This window comes from Podarcis bocagei (assembly GCF_964188305.1).
Source record: "Podarcis bocagei genome assembly, chromosome: 3".
Classification (NCBI taxonomy): domain Eukaryota; kingdom Metazoa; phylum Chordata; class Lepidosauria; order Squamata; family Lacertidae; genus Podarcis; species Podarcis bocagei.
Window position 1 is genome coordinate 56,837,609 of NC_138127.1, and position 15,369 is coordinate 56,852,977.

At 40.5% G+C, this 15,369-nt stretch overlaps 1 protein-coding gene and 1 long non-coding RNA gene across 4 annotated transcripts in view; one reads left to right on the forward strand and one right to left on the reverse strand.

Moving 5' to 3' along the window:
* Positions 1-15,369, reverse strand: part of PRKN (parkin RBR E3 ubiquitin protein ligase) — a 640,350-nt gene that overhangs the window by 296,563 nt on the left and 328,418 nt on the right. The window lies entirely within an intron of this gene.
* Positions 12,719-15,369, forward strand: part of LOC308583737 — a 94,464-nt gene continuing 91,813 nt past the window's right edge. The window contains exon 1 of the long non-coding RNA XR_014006396.1: positions 12,719-12,735. This is a non-coding gene — a long non-coding RNA (uncharacterized lncRNA). The remainder of the gene's footprint in view (positions 12,736-15,369) is intronic.

The window sequence follows — 15,369 nt, forward strand, 5'->3', positions numbered from 1 at the left end:
AACCGCTGACCTTCTGATCGGCAAGCCCTAGGCTCAGTGGTTTAGACCACAGTGCCACCCGCATCCCACTGACTTACTTTACTTCATTGTATTTCATGATTTTTTTAGTTATCTCCCCATATTTTTTTAAAAAACAACTATCATGAAAGTTTCTTAACTTTCAAAATGTATAGAGTAAAAAGGAGAAACAAAACTGCCATTTTCCAAAGTTGATGTGAAATTACCTTTTTCTATAAGGCATTATTGAATATACTGTGAAGAACACAGAAGGGAGGGGACTGCACCTGGCTGCAGATAAAGATTGCTCATCAGCATGCAACAGTCCCTCCCAGCTCCTTTTAAGTTTATTTTCAAATGCTGAGTGGGGAAAAGTGTGTGTGTGGGGGGGGGTAACAATGTCAATCAAATTCTCAAATGAATCTGAGTACCAGAGTGCTGAGGTAGGGGAAAGAAATACAATTACAGACCATAAAGTACATTCAATCAGCAATTCTATGGTGCAGAAGCGGAAGATGTTGTTATTCTAACATTAGCACTAGGAAAAAGTACAGTAAACTAAAAACCATTTTGCCATTTGCAATTTATGCTTTTGAGTAAAAGTGAGATTCCAATCTATTTTGGTGACTATGAATACTGAACCAGGGCCAATAGTTATTCTGAACGCATTAATCAAGAGTAAAAGAGTGTGGCTTTTCAGTACAAAGGTGTGTTCCTTGCACAGAAATGCTGAGCAGCATCTTTGTTTTGGTGTGCTTGGCATGAGAGAGCTATAATGCATGTTTCCTCAGTAGTGCACAGGGACCCACTATCTTTTAGAGAGAACACACAGACCTGCTCAGCAGTGTAACTTTCCTTGCCTAATTGGCTCAACTAAATCCTCCTCCCTTGCAGCTGGTTGCTGTAGCAACACGTTGGGATTCTGCAAGTCCCAGCATTCCATAGCACTGACTACAGACATCCAATCATATGCCACTTTGCAGTGTGGCACTCACCTTCCATTTACAAGGTCACCTTGTTCAGAAGGTAAGTGGAATACTCTCCTTTTTTTGTATAGATCTGGAGCTCACTGAAGGGTACATCTAAGCATCATGAGGGGATGTTTCATAACAAGAAGATTACAGTCTGAGAAACATTACTGGGGGGGTGTATGTATTGATCTACTGCTCTTCTACACCTCTTCACCCAAATAGGATAAAGGACCCCATACATTGCATCCTCAGAGAATTGAAACAAAGGTATCCTAGGAGGAATCTGGGATGCAACAGAAACACAGTCACCCATTTTCCCATATAAAATATGTCAACTGAAAATAAAAATCAGGTGAATGAAGGATTATGTCTTGTGCGGAAACTGTTGTTTTTAAACTAAAGAACTAAGTTAATCACTCCTGGCAACTTGTAATAGTAGGACATAAAAAGAGCAGGAGGACTTGTTTATCATGGGCTGTAGAAACTGTGAGTCCCAGAACAAAAATAAATATTATTATCATAATCATACTCATACTCCTCCTTCTCATCCCACCCTTCACACTAATGCTCCAGGGTAGGGTACAGCAATTTAAAAGCACAATGTTAAAAACAGTTTAAAACAATTTATCAATGAGAAGGTTGGTGATTCAAATCCTCGCAAGAGGGTGAGCTCCCATTGTTCAGTCCCAGCTCCTGCCCACCTAGCAGTTCAAAAGCACGTCAAAGTGCAAGTAAATAAATAGGTACCACTCCAGCGGGAAGGTAAATGGCATTTCTGTGTACTGCTCTGGTTCACCAGAAGCGGCTTAGTCATACTGGCCACATGACCCAGAAGCTGTCTGTGGACAAATGCTGGCTCCCTCGGCCTATAGAACAAGATGAGCGCCGCAACCCCAGAATCATCCACAACCGGACCTAACGGTCAGGGGTACCTTTACCTTTACTGCAAACATACATCTTTGGGGGGGGTCAAAGGTCAAGGCAAAGAAGTGCATCTTCAGCATTTACTGTAAACTTTATGTTGTGAACCAACTTGAGACCTACTGTTGAAGGGCAGTATACTAAACAAACAAACAAACAAACAAACAAACAAACAAACAAACAAAGTGAAGTTGCCAGCCAGATGCTCTTTTGTGGGCAGAGTGTTCCACAATTTAGGGGCTGCCACAGAGAATGCTCTCTCATGGGCCATCCCCCTGAACCTCTGAGGGTGGTGGAATATCAGGAGGGCACATATTGTTCTGGTCCTGTATTGGCTTATGAAGCACCTGGATCTTACTACAGGAAACCTATTGTGAGTTGACTCATGCCTGTGTGTTATGTACAGCAGTAGCTGGAGGATGGGCTAAACAAGGGGAAGGGCCATCTTCTAACACCCTGATCACCCTTATGCTGGCTCAACATCTTATGCTGGAGGTCTCCCCCCCCCCCCCGCCCCGTGGTGCTATAGTAAGACTGAACAGCATGAGACTTTGGGTTTCCTATTCTACATTTGGAACTTTAACATGATGAACAAGAGAGAAATGTTAATTCACTACCATGTTAAGCTGTCCACCAGCAGGTACTGTAAGACATCTGTGGTTATTTTGGTGAGGATAAAATAACCTGGTATTAAAGTAGGACTGAACTACTAGTCCAATGAGCTTTGAATGGGATTAGTGATATATTGTGCTTCACTTCCAGCAGCAAAATGTTTTGGGTCAATCCGGTTCATATCGCATGACCTTGAATCTACACGAACATTGCACCCTTAGGGGAAAGCACTGAATGTGTGGATCAGGATATGAGTCCCCGTCCCCCGTCCCCCATCTTACTGTTGTTCCAATATCTATGAAACACAGCATCATGGAACATTGCTAAAGTGAAAAGCTGGAATAAGATGCCAGAAGACAGCAAAACACCTTTTTTATATCATCACAGCAGATAGTGGAAACTCATTTAAAGTCATAATTCTCCTTGCTACCCCCTTTCCTCACTTTCCCTAACCTTGCTGTCTAAGTTTCTTTCAGAGAATTAGAAGCAGAGATAGGGTGAAAGGGATTTCAAAGGTTTTTCTAGACTCTCTGCTGGCTCTTTTTTCATGAGCTTAAGAACTGTTTGGTAATGAAGGAAGCAATATTTTTCACTTTTCCTTTAGACAAGAGAACAAAATAAAATAAAAGAGCAACATAAAAGCAAGGGGCACATGGACACCGGATTCTGTCTTTTAAGCAGCCCACTCCCCCCACCCCATATCTCACATATCTGAAGAAGCATTTCATTTATTGTGACACATTGTAATAATGCATTTGAAAATCTAAGATCAACATAGAAGGCAGAGCCAGCTCATAGCTAGTTTAAACTAAGTGAGAACATTACTCAAAGGAAGAAAACTTCACCTTCTTAAAAAAGGAATTACAGTGGTGAACTAATTTAAGATTCTCTAGGAAATATTTCTAGCTATTATCTATGCTCTAATAACATCCAGGCTAGATTATGATAAGCAACATACATCTGGCTGCTTTTGAAAAGTGTCCAGCAATTGCATCTACTGTAGAAATCAGTCCATTGTATCCTTGCAGTAACCCTGTGGGGTAGGTTTGGCTGAGAGGCTATGACTGGCTTCAGGTCACCCAGTGGACTCCACAGCCAAGTAGGAATAGTGGTGGTTGACAAGGAAAAGTAGGTATAAAAGGAGAATTCCTGGATGCCAATATCCAAGTCTGAGGCAAGTACTCTTTGGTTAAAGCCATAAAATATGCAGCAAAGTAAAGCATGAAAATATAGGCTGTTAGACTTTTAAGATATGCCCCTGTGATTTCCTTCCAAAGTTCCCCTCTTCCCCCAGCATAGAAAAAGACCACACGTTTAGTAAGTTTAAAATGATTTACTTACTAACCCTTCAAAGATTCATGTGCTTTTCCATGCATCAGTCAGAAAGCATAAACAGTAAAACTTGGCTTAGTTACAATGGTGAAAGTTAATAAATTATTGGTACAGGAACTCAAGAAAGGCTTGTAAGAGCCATGTAGCTAAGCTGCAACAACCAGCTTAGCTTCTTCACACACTGAACTTCTCTGGTAGACTTGGGGAACAAAGACTTGATTACCTAGTCCCTCTCAAAGTGAGCTACTCCTGGCAGGACAGCTTACGCTATGGTATTGACTTAAACATGTTGGTTATATGAGGCTGGTCTCCCAAGTCCTGGTCTGACACTCTAGTCACTATACCACCCTGGCTCTCATACTTGATTCCAAGTGGAAGGGCAAAATCTGTAAATGAGAAGGAGCCTTTGATGAATGGAACTAACTTCTGACTAACAGATCCAATTACTATAATGAACTCTATGTGGGGCTGTCCTTAGATGTGGTCCAGAAGCTGCAGCTGGAGCAGAATGTGGCAGCTAGGCTGCTAACTAGAGCGACCTATCAACAGCACATCACACCTGCACAGAGGGATCTGAGCAAGCTGTCAATATGCTACCATACCAGGTTGAAAGTTTTAATATTGGTCTATAAGGACCTTAGCAACTTAGAACCAGGGTAGCTGAAAGATTGCCTTATCTCCACAAACTAGTTCAGTCACTATAGTATTCAGGGGAGGAGCTTCTTGTAGTCCCACATGGTCCCAAGGTCAGAACTATTGTGACATGGAGCAGGCCTTTTAGTGTAGCAACTCCAATATTACGAAACTCCCTTCTGGTGGCATTTCATCACCCACTGAAGACATTTTATTCTTCTACCAGATTTTCCAAGATGGGTTATCCTAGCCTGGTTGCTGTTCATTTGGGAATAGTATATCATTTAAGTAGGGTTCCCCCCCTCCCCCCAAAAATCTGATTTTTCATATATCACATGCTGCTTTTGAAATTCTTTTGAATATAAATGAGTTAAGAAACTTTCTAAATTTCTTAACACACACACACACACACACACGGATAAATCAGCTCAATATTAAGTGCTCCATGGAATTTCCATTTTAATATACTTTCCAGCTGATTGCACAAAAGCAATGCCTCAGCAGCACTGAAGTCTTCTACTGTAGAAGCAGACAACCATTACTATTATACTATTATATCCACATATGTGCCAATAAAAAGTAAAAATGTACCAAGTGAAGTGGGTGACACCCCCCCAGGGCCTTTTCAACAGTGGCACCTCTTATGGAATAACCTGGCATAATCTGTGTAGTAGACTTTCCTCAAGTAGATAAAGGCCTTCTTGTTCACTCCAGCCATTTAAGACAGTATGGGCCACTGTTTTTAAAACATGTTTAACTTGGGAGGTGCAATAAGCTTTGATGTATTCAAATAGTGGTACACACCTTACCCCTTTTAATGGGTTGATGCTTTAATTTGCATTTCATTTGTGTTTCCTATTTATTAGGAGCACTTTTTACTTTTAACATGTCACATGTCATAAATGTTCCACAAAAAGCAAAAAAATAAGAGCACATATTAGGAAACTGTGTTATGCTGAGCCCAGACCATTGGTCCATGCAGCTCAGGATTGTCTACACTGATTGGCAGTGGCCCTTCAGGATTTCAAGCAGGCATCTCTCAAGTTTTACCTGGAGATGCCCAGGGTTGAACCTGAGGCTTTCGGAATGAAAAGCAGAGATGCTCTATACTTGGTTTATGGCTTTTTCCGCTTAATCCTTAGGATGCATACATGACAAAGATTAACTTTGGTTTGTGATCAATGTAACCAACCATGGTTCAATAAGCACAACTTAAAAGTCTTGGAAATCAACCTGCAAGATAAGTCATGAGCCCTTTACAATAAAATACTTAATCCAAGTAAGGATGCTTGTGGTGCGTCATCTTTGGAACCACCACCCAAATTTAGCCCAAAGCAAAATCTAAAACAAACAAAACTCCTGAGGCATTTCAAAAGATGCTACAATAGTTTCAATACAACTAGCATTTTTTCTCTAGAGGGTCTCTGATCTCTAGCCCACTCCTTTGTATTCTTCTACAGTGTTCCTCCTCCATCTCATTACTATGACAGAAAGGGATTATGAATGAGAATAGAGAAAGAAAGCCAAAGCTGTGTGAAAATCATGCAATAAAAGCCATCTTAAGAACAAATTAGTGTTTCAGGATTGCTAATTAAATCTTCCCAAATATGTTAGATACAGACTTCGTCAGTAAATCTTTTTTGTTCCCTGCCTTTGGACTCATTGACCAATACAAAGAAAATGGGAAACCATCAGGATTTAACATCTGATTTAATTTACTAGTCTTGTGATGGAACTACTAAATAGAACTGTTGAATTGTGTTCTGAGGTTTATACCAAACTGTGAACTAAAAGAGAAGATGAAATTGTTTGAACTGAAGCCACCACAAAGGTCTGATGATGTAGAAAAGAAGAATCATATATCTGTACATGGAACACTTTGAAACCAATGCTTTAGACAAGTCAGAACACAAACCCAAACTTTGGCTCAGATATGTTGACGACACCTTTGTAATTTGGCCACACGGGAAGGAAAAACTAGATAGCTTCCTCACACATCTCAACAGCCTACACCCCAAAATACAATTCACTATGGAAATAGAAGCCAACAACCAACTTCCCTTCCTTGACGTCCTAATCTACAAAAAACCTGATGGCTCCCTAGGACACACTATCTACCGGAAAAAAACACACACCAACCGCTACTTACATGCACAATCACACCACCACCCTGCACAAATAAACTCCGTAGCCAAGACTCTCATCTCCAGAACCAAACGCCTGGCTGACAAAGACCACTTGACAACTGAGTTACAGAATCTCTCAAATGTGTTAATCGCCAACGGATACCAGCAAAACAGGGTTACGAAGCTAATCCAAAAAGAAACACCCCCCAAAAACCAAGACACAGAAGAAAACAATGGCATGGCCCTCCTTCCTTATATCAAGGGCACTACAGATAAAATTAGCAAAATCCTCCATAAACACAATATCAAAACAGCCTTTTGCACCAACCAAAAAATAGCCAATATCCTCAGAAACCCAAAAGATAAAATCCAGTTAGAAAACCAAGGGGTCTATGAAATACCCTGCAAAGTCTGCCCAGCCACGTACATTGGACAAACAAACAGACGAATAAATGCACGTATCGCAGAACACAAGAATGCCGTCAAAAAAGAAGAAAAAACTTCCTCTCTTTACCAACACATGAAAGAAACAGGACACGAAATTAATTTTGCAGATTCCAAATTGCTCTTTAACATGGAACATCACCACAAGAGAATAATCATGGAAGCCATCGAGATAGAGAAACACCCTCACAACATGAACAAGCGTGACGACACGTCCCGCCTGCCAGACATCTGGAAATTAGCCCTCCCCACAAAAACCGACACCAGAACCAGAGGCACACAGAACGCCATCTCCAATCAACCACACCAGACCCAAACCCAGACCCTCTCCACAGATAAATTACAGACACCATCCAGTAGCCAAACCATAGTGGCACCTCCGGATGCTGCACCCCCCTGCAATCCCTACACAGATCTGGCTGGCACAGGGCACAAAACCACAGCTCGCCCCTATACACGAAGCCAAGCCAGAGCACAACTAAGTGCAGTACAGCCATCTTCTCAGAAAAACTCTTCACAAGGTCAAGAGGTCAAGACACGAAAGCTTTAGCAACTAATCCACACCTAATGACCCTCCTAAGTGGTACTCAGAATATCACTCAAGTAATCACTCAAGATATCCCTCAAGTAATTAATGAACAAAAGAAGAAAAGGCACATTAACCTAGGAACTTCCTCTCTGCCCAGAACGTTGGAGGCTATACACCACACCCCCTCAACAGTATTTATAGGAACTCAAACACTGAGATCCTGCTCTGTTCTAGTAACAAGAAGCCGAAAGCACCAGCCTGAAGATGACGAGTGAGACCTCGTCGAAACGTCGCCTAGACACCCCAACTCTTACACGGGAAGACACCCGAAGACACCAAAACCTACATTCCTGTACCCGTGAAAATCTACGAAAGCATATATATATATATATATACATTGGAATCTTGAAAGTAAAAGTCAAAAAAAATATTTATCTCTGTTATGCCTTGGAAAATTAATGCCAAGGAAAAAATACTTAGTGCATACTTCTAAAAAGTCTGATAATAAAGTTCTTTACACCAGGCATAATCCTTTCAGAGTTTCATTTATTTCAAATGGAGAAGTTAAGTGCTTAAACAACTTCATCTGATAAAATACATGGATGGAACTGAAAAATGATTGGGGTTTTTTTGGGTTTTTTGCTTGAGCATGCCTGTAATTCTTTTAAAATAAATTCTAATTTCATTAAGTGATTTTTAAAAAGATTCCACAAAACACCATATCTATTGCAGAACAGCATATCTCTCAATATAAAACTACAGTGGTATCTTGAGTAACATACGCTTCAGGGTACATACGCTTCAGGTTGCAGACTCCGCTAACCCAGAAATAGTGCTTCAGGTTAAGAACTTTGCTTCAGGATGAGAACAGAAATTGTGCTCCGGTGGCGCAGCAGCAACAGGCCCCATTAGCTAAAGTGGTGCTTCAGGTTAAGAACAGTTTCAGGTTAAGTACAGACCTCCGGAACAAATTAAGTACTTAACCTGAGGTACCACTGTATTATATTACCCTGCTGTTGAAAATGGAGCATTTATTGTGAAAGAAAAATTCTACTTCGTTACTAGTTTTGTTAATTCTGAAAACATTAAAATAATTGGACTGCTGCTAGCAAGAAATTAAGGGCCTTCACACAGAATTTGCTGTAATAGATCCCCTTGTATTTATTTTATGGGGGGGGGGGTGAGATCAAAGTCTGCCCAAAGTCAGGAGCTTGGTTTTACAAAAGATTTCCATCCACCGCATGGTGCAAATGTAGCCAAGGGGGAGTGCAAGTCAATGCATAATGAACTAGTTTATCTCTGCTTAGCCTAACTGAGCCAAACTGCCCCTTGATTCTTACATGATATGCTTTCAGTTTAGAACACCATATAGCACTTGTAATGCACCATTACTAGGGCACCAAAAGCTAGTTTCTGGATGCTTCTGACCAAATGGGGGTCCATACACATTACGATTTACCACACAGCCTCACCCAAGGAGCGATTTTTAAAAAAATGTTCCAATTGTCATACACATGCCAGACCAATAATAGGGTAAGAGAGCCCATCTTGCCAAATCGTTTGGCCCACTGTCAGCTGGTAACTACTGAAGCTGGTGGGATGGTGAACTTCTCAGACAAAAGCATTAGAGGGAAAAAGTTGGACACTGTGAAATTTCACATTTCTAGGAGTCAGCATCAAATACCTTGATAGAGCTGTATTTTTTGGTTCTGCTTGTACCAAGAGAGATGACCTAGTGACCAGCCTCCTCTGTCTTGGCCACTGCACTGACTTGTGGATTCCTCCGTTCCAGGAGCAAAATTCAGAAATCCTAACACAAGAGCAAATTGACCAGCTTCACAGCGATAACATTTCTCTAAGACACGGTGCAGACTGCATTGCTTTCTGCAAAGCTCTTTAATTGTCTGGCTCTGTTTCCTGCCAGATGCTTGGCGATATTGTAGCACAGGCCACAGAGAATATGCCTTGAGGGAAGAAACTGAATTTGCTGTGTTGTTTCTCTTCTAAGAAAACAGTAGTAGGAAAACCAAGAAACATCCATTAAGAAAATACCAATGTATGTGACTTGCAGGAAAAAAAGCTGGTCCTTTTCTGTCACTTTGATATTTGGACAAAAAAATTGTGTGTGCTCGCCCGTGTACACAAAGAGAGAATTCTTAATGGAAAACCCTACTGAGTGGAAACCTACCTCCTACTGACATCAACATTTGCTAAAGTCTAAAAAGCTCCAAAATAATTAGAGATGATATTTAAGTTATGTAAAACTAGCTTTTGAAGTCTGCAAAAGTGCTGTAGCACCTTAGAGAATGCCTGCAAGGGGAACTGAATGCGTAGCACGTCTAATTCTCTCAGTCAAAAAATCCACAAGGGACATCAGCCAATGTACAGTTAGTTTAGGATGAAGATCCTGGGTTCCGTGCAAGTTCTGCCACAATGTTCTCAGTCACTTGTGTCATAATTGGGCTCTAGATTCAGGGGTAGTCAAGGAGACACTTCACATACTTTTGGTTATGTTCTCACCAAGCCAGCAAGGACAGACAGTTGCTTGCACAAGAGCTTCCAACAACTGGGTGCCCTATAGGTGTTCAAGACTACAACTCCATTCAGCCAGTCAACTGTGCAAGGAACAGCAATGAGGTATGTGATTACTCAGAAGTAAGCACCCCTGAATTCAATGGGACTTATTGCCAGGTAAGCGTGTACAGGATTGCAGCCAGTTTTGTGCCTGGTTGAAGTATTTAATGCACCAACATCAGTACACTTGCTTGTGAGCTGTCCCAATGATTGGAATGGGAGGCTTGTGAATTGCAGCGGTGGCACTTTGGTCTAAAGCTTCTTCAGCTGTTTTAGGTCCGGGGTAGCCAATGTGGTGTCTGCCAGATGTTCCTGGACCACAACTCCCATAATTCCTGAATGGTTATGCTGACTGGGGCTGATGAAAGTTGTACTCCAAGACCTACCTTACATATATCCTCAAAGTAACTATTTCAGTCATTGTTTGTAGGGATATAGAACTTGGTGACTAACAGTCCCAGAAAGAAAGAAAGAGAGAGTGTGTGTATTCCAAAAATTAAAATGCAGTATCATATCATCTACAGGTGTTTGTTTTTTTAAATACTGAGCAACAACATACCGGTATTATAGAGGGTCACCTGCACTGGTGTGATGACAGGATTTTAACTCAGAATTTGTCAGTGAGGCATGGACTGTTTATTAGTAACAGCAGGGCAACTTAAGTGAACATTTTCCTCTCTCACCATTGTCATCTCAGTACAATAATATCACTAGTTTACTCTATGCCATGGTTTACGAAGAAAGAAAGAAAGAAAGAAAGAAAGAAAGAAAGAAAGAAAGAAAGAAAGACTCATTTATAAGACAGAGTGACATGAAAAAGAAGCTCAGACCTTGAACAGGTTTTATACCCTTCTTTGCCAGGGCAAAATGTGCATCCATATGGTCTTGTAACTGACAAAACTGAAAATGTAGTTCCAAAATTCAGAACATACAATTACTCTTCAAAATCAAGCAAAAACAAATGCAAAGTGAATAGTAGCTATCAAATTGCCTGAGTTGTGTGGTTTTTCTAAAATGTTGCTGATGACCAAGCTTTAATAGACTATCATAAAAATAATTTACTAAAGCACCAAATACATACTTCTGAATGTTTTTTGCAGGTATTGTACCAGCCTCTGCCATTATTTAGTTACTGTAAAAAGATCAACATTTTAAAAAACAATTTATAGACTTTACATACCAGCAAAACACACTGTCCTCCATAGTGTTAACTCCCTACCTGGTGTGGTTAGGCTCACACTCTAACTGCAGGGTGCTAGCCAACATGAACCATACTCAGAGCATGCAATAAAGAAATAAATATATAAATGCATATCCTAAAGTGTGCAAAAATACATATAATAGTAAAATTAACATACAAAATGAATTCAGTTGTTCAGATGATTTCCCATACAGCAAAAGAGATGCATTTGGAGCTTGCTTTCATTTGTGCATAGTCCTTACACTGGATAAGGAGAAGTGACAGGGAGAAAGAACACTGGCAACATTGTTGCCAATGGGATTTAAGTAACCTGGGCACATTGTTAAAACAAATTTCAGTTTATGTATTGGTTCACACAAATAAAAAGAGTCCCGGAACAATTTACAGTGAGAATAGCACACAAAATATAATTTAAAAATCAGTTAAAACCAAACAAGCATACTAAAAATCATGAAATAGCATGAAATAACCACCCCATCCACATAGGAATTAACACCAAAAATAAATAATTGAAAATCAGACCATTAGTCCTGTCCAAATGCCCAAGAGAATAAAAAAAATTTTCAGCTGGCGACCAAAGGATAACAAAGTCAGCACCGGCTAAGTTGCCTTGAGGATAGCTTTCCACAACTGAGGAGCCACCAAAGAAAGGCCCAAATATCTCTTGCAGGAGACACACAAAGAAAAGCCTCAGATGTTGATCACAGGGTCCAGGAAGGTTAAGCAGCAACTAAGGGCCCTTTCTCATGTTATTTTTGCAGAATGGGGGTCTCATGTGGCTACATGACCTTTCTGGAAACCATTCTGCACCATTCTGGAAACTTCAAAAGCTCTCAGCTATTTGGGTAGGGGCCCACAGTGCAAGTCCTTCCCTGACTAGCATCCTAGTTGCTTTTCAATATACTGATGCAGTTTTGTTTCATGGTTGTGCAGTGTTGCTACTTATTGTAACAAGGCAAAAAAAAAATGCTGCTTTTTCCTACCCTGAAAACAAACTATTCCACTACATATATTGAAAGTTATGGCCATGTTCAATCTTGAAAGACTGCTAGATAAGCAACAGCTTAATTGGCCACCTACACAATTATCAATTATCTTTGTTCACTAGCATGACATTTTGTAAGAAGCAGCTTTTTGATAGCATTGTGCACCATAGATAATCGTTTCTCAGCTTCAAAAAAGTTAGATGCTAAGTAGAAAGGCTCATTATTTTCCATTGTTGTTTGTAACTTCTCTGTGTCACTGTCTTTCTTTTTCCTTTCAGATCAGCTTACTTCTCTTATTATAGACAACTGAACTTAACGAACAAAAGCTAAGCAGATAGCAAAAAATGTAACTGAGGCTGCAATCTACTCAGAAGTAAGTCTGACTGGATTCAGTGGAGCTCACTCCCAGGTAAGTGGGGTTAGGACTTCAGCCTTCATTATTGCTTTAATTCCACAAGCTGGAAATCAACACACCAATTAAGAGGGTTGCAAATGACTTGAGCATGTGCCACCTTGAGTCTGGCCATGAGCAAAAGAAGCAGGGACACATTAAAAGGATTTACTCTGTTAAAACTGGGACTTCTGCAACAATGATTAATTAGTTAAATAAAAATGACCATATTGATCTGACACGGAATGTATCCAACAATGGTTCTGGGCTAGCGGAAAACAGTTCTATCTAATTTTTGCCAATTCCACCCTATCAAATGCAACTTTCCATGTGCTCTTTCCCAAAAGCTAAATCCGAGGATTTGGGGTCCCATAGTATGAGACATATGGCATGGGGTGGGGGTGGGGGGCTACAGCAGGCAAGGGATTTGGCAAAAATGGACCACACCATCTTGCAAGAATGTAAGCACTTTTCAATAGTGCAAAGTTGCTGAGTGATACAAGCCACCAACTGCTAGTGTTCCTATTGCTGATTCACATCATTAGATGAATGAGCAGTTATTAGAAGAGGAATTCACTCTAGACCAGGGCTCAGCAAACTTTGTCAGCAGGGGGCTGGTCCATTGTCCCTCAGACCTTGTGGGGGGCCGGACTATATTTTTTGGAAGGAAATGAATGAATTCCTATGCCTCGCAATAACCCAGAGATGCATTTTAAATAAAAACACACATTCTACTCATGTAAAAACACCAGGCAGGCCCCACAAATAACCCAGAGATGCATTTTAAATAAAAGGACACATTCTACTCAGGTAAAAACACGCTGATTCCCGGACTGTCCGCAGGCTGGATTGAGAAGGCGATTGGGCCACATCTGGCCCCTGGGCCTTAGTTTGCCTACCCATGCTCTAGTACTTGGGGTGCTTATCACCACCATGGATATGAAGATATTGTGTGTACATGATAAGAAACATGATTAGTAGTTAGTTTCATCTAGCAGCGACCATTGCTTCATATAGCCAAGTATTCATATGATGAACACTGTCATGTGAGTCAGCCTAAGCAGATACTCAAATATCTACACAACAGATATTAGAAAGTATTCAGAGATTATGATTGTTTCCCCCCAAATTTTCAGCAGACCCTTCCCCCCCAAAGTATTCCTTTTTCAGTGATTTTCAGTACTGATCCATGATTTATTTGCACTTTCCTCATGCTCTCAGCAACATCATCACATAGATATATCTGATTGGCTGTGCATCATGGCAATGCTATGCAGTTTCTGATTAGGTAAGATAACTCATGTGACTAATCCAAGGAGAGAGAAGCAGGAAATGCAGGTGTGGGTAGGGAGATAGAACAATGCTAATCGGGTTATTTTTTTTCCAGCACAAATTTCCAGGCCAATTAAATTGTAATTTATACATGAAAATTAAAAGTAGATTATCTAGCAGTTCCTGTGCTATTTCGCCCAAATATTTGATACTGTTAAACTGTATAGTTCCTGATTAGTGCTGAGTTGTAGATATATTTTAAAACAGTTCTGTAACTTTTACTACTATACAATGTTTATATAGCATTTAAATTGCAAGGCACTTAGTGGGAGGTAAATCACTATAATTATGATCTATATATGAGTTGTCCAAGGCCATGCAATAAGAAAATGGCAGTGATGGGGTTTGATGCCTATTCTCTATCCATTGGACTACAATGCCACTAAGAGAGTTCACTGATCTATGTAGAATGATTCTTCCAAGCACAATGATTGGTACCAGATAGCATCTCTTTGATCTCTCCAAATGTCCATTGCCTAGGAACCTTTCAATAAGCATTACCCAAGAACGCCAAGTGGAAATCATTCCTTTGAAAACACTGATGCTTCAGAAACACTGCACTTCAACCTGAGTCCTAAGTAAAAACTTTTTAAAAGCAAGGTTCATAAATGGTTAAGCATAAAATATTGTAACTAACTGGAGCTGGCAGCCCACAATACAAGCCAGGCTTCTCCTGAAAGTTGTGAACAGAGTGGAAGTGAAATGCACTAAAACATTTACTTGCACACCGACTGGTTTCAAAAGAAAGTCCATCCTTTATACCTGTCTGTGAAATACCCAGGATCAATTGCAAGTTTAGAAACATAGCAGAAGTTCAAAGGGGGTCTTTTCAGGATTCTTATAAAGATCTACAGAGAAGCATGTTAAAAAATTAATAGTTAAGGTAAGTTCCTTCTCCTATAGCCAACAAAGAATGAGCTACTGGGAAGCATTATTCACTTCCACAAATATGTGAAGGTGAAACTAAGAAGCGTGCCTGAGTTGCACTTTTTCGCCTCCCAGCTAATTAATATTCCTTGTGTGCCATGTGTTTTAGATTGCAAGCCTGAGGGCAGGGAATGGCCTGATTCACAAGCCACACTAAGTGTGAACACATGAATATGTGGGATCCTAGGGAGCAGCTTGCAGCTGCTTTCTCCTCCCTGGCCCTTTTAGTTGCTGTGATGACTCAAGTCAAGGTTTAGCTCAAACATTTGGCTTAGATTGTTGCTGGAACCCAGGCTCATGGTTAAACCCTCTCCACACTAACCACAAGCTCAGCAGCTGCAGGCTCCTCTCTGGGAGCTGACATTTGTGAATCTCACTAAGCCCATGTGATGT